We start from the raw sequence: 2,212 nt of genomic DNA, 5'->3' as shown, positions 1-2,212 counted from the left end.
ATACCAAGGGCTCACATACAAAGAAAATGATGATTGCAACATATGTACAAATGTGCTTGACAAAATTGATGTATGGATTGTTATAAGACCTGTAAGAGCCCCCAATAAAATGATTTACAAAAATAGAGAGTTTCAGACTTGGAAACTCAGAGGTAGTTCTACCCTGTCCTGTGTAAGGTTGCTATGGGTCAGAATCAACTCTATAGCAATGCGTATGGTTTTGGGAGTCAACCTTGAGATTCTTACCTCAGTCTTGCAGGCAATTGCTGGCTTTCCTGAGGTTTCTGCAGTAGTTTACAAGTAATCTGAGGGATGGAATGATCTCTTGGTTCTCTCTACACCATCAAGTGAAATTTAAAATGACAATCGGTTGTAAGCGAAGGCATTCTTTTAAGAACCAATTTCTCTGCTCAACTCATATTTTTAGCTATGCTGTTTAGGAGGGAGTAGTGTTATGGTGTAGTTTTATGTTAGGTAGCTAGAGCTGGGACCAGGGTGTCTACTGGGCAGGCTCCAAATTCAGGCACATGAGGCAGGGAGGCAGTGCACTTAGGTGGGTGCAAACCATGACAGGTGGGCTTAATTCAGCCAATGGGGTCAACCAATAATGTCAACCACGCCTCCCAGCCGAAGCCACTAAAGGCCGAACCTGGAGACCACCTCCCTGTTTTTCTGTGGGGTCTCTCTCTCTCTCTTTCTCTCTCTCTCTCTCTCTCTCTCTCTCTCTCTCTCTCTCTCTCTCTCAATCCTTTCTTTCCCCCTTCCCCCTCTCTCCTCTCTTTCTCTTCTCTTCTCCTCTATCACCTTCTCTCCTTAATACAAACCCATTTGGATCAACAATCAGTCTTCGACATGAATTCTTTCTCCTGTGATGTCAAGAACTGAGGTATTTCCCACCCGAGAAACCTAACAGTTATGCTGTGATCCACATGGTTGGCAGTTCAAAACTACCAGCAGCTCTGAGAAAGACTGGTTTTTCTACTACCATAGACAGAGTTTCAGAAACTCAGAGGGTCACTGCAAGTCAACAGTGACTTGATGACAGTGAGTTTGGGTTTTATTTTTTGATTTTAGGGAGAGGGTTCACAGTTCACATACCAGCACACCTGCACAGAGATTGGTTCTGAAGAGGAGGAGGACTCCAGGCCCTAGGATTCAAGGGGTACTAGACTTAAGGTGTCCCTGAAAGCAAACTCAGATATGGTCAATTTTGACAGGAAAATTGGTAAAATACACAGAGAAAAAAGAGAGGTTGGTTAGATGCATTTTATCATAGCTGTATTGTGTAACAGCATGCACTCTTAAATGAATGAGGTCATTCTGTATGAATCCATTTGGAAGAATCTCCAAAATATAATATTTAATGAAATAGGCGATACAAAAGAGTAAAAAGTAAGCTTTACTTGGACATGCGTACATGATCATCAAAAAGAAACAGAAAGGCCATAGTTGCCTCCAAGGTGGAGATTCAAAGGCTAGGAAGCGAGTGGAGGGAATAATGGATTTGTTCTGGTGATCATCCTTTCCCCAGCTTCCTGGGTGACATAACAGCTAACTTCTTGACTACTACCTAAAAAGTTGGCAGCTGGAATACACCCAGAGATGCCTTGTGTTTTAGGGTAAGAGGATATCCCAAATCTCAAAGATAATTTATTAAATCTTAAACAGGACAAACACATGCCATCGAGATGAGGGGAGGGAAACTATTAGCAAGAGGTCTTATTGATATGTAAGGGTTATCTGAGATTCACAGACTTGAAAGGACATGGCGGCAGATCCCAACATCACAGTTCCAGGTGGGACTACAGAAGCAAGAATAGGACAAGGATTGGGACCTGTGTTAAACAGGACAGTTTACAAGAGTGGTCCAGGGCCAAACAACCAAGGCTTTGGGGGCATGACTCATGACTGTGCAGCCCAGAATGGCAGCCTCGATTCAAGGATACACTTAGGCAAGTCTCTAAGCCCCACCATGGGCTGCCTAAGGGGTAATCCACTTTCCAATGCCCTCTGCCTGGTGGCAAGAGTGTTCACATCCCTGGTCAATGGTCTGAAGGAATTCACTGGAAGCTTAATCCACGTGGGGACTGTGCAAATAGAATTTTGGCTTTCACTGTTATCCACATACTTCTGAAAATTGTGAATTCTCAGAATTTCAGTTGAAAGGTAGGCTTGATGATCTGCTTCTGAGGGGTCACTATGGTGCACACAG

The sequence above is a fragment of the Tenrec ecaudatus genome, unplaced genomic scaffold (genome assembly GCF_050624435.1).
Source record: "Tenrec ecaudatus isolate mTenEca1 unplaced genomic scaffold, mTenEca1.hap1 Scaffold_69, whole genome shotgun sequence".
In the NCBI taxonomy this organism is placed as follows: Eukaryota; Metazoa; Chordata; class Mammalia; order Afrosoricida; family Tenrecidae; genus Tenrec; species Tenrec ecaudatus.
This window is presented reverse-complemented; position numbering follows the sequence as displayed.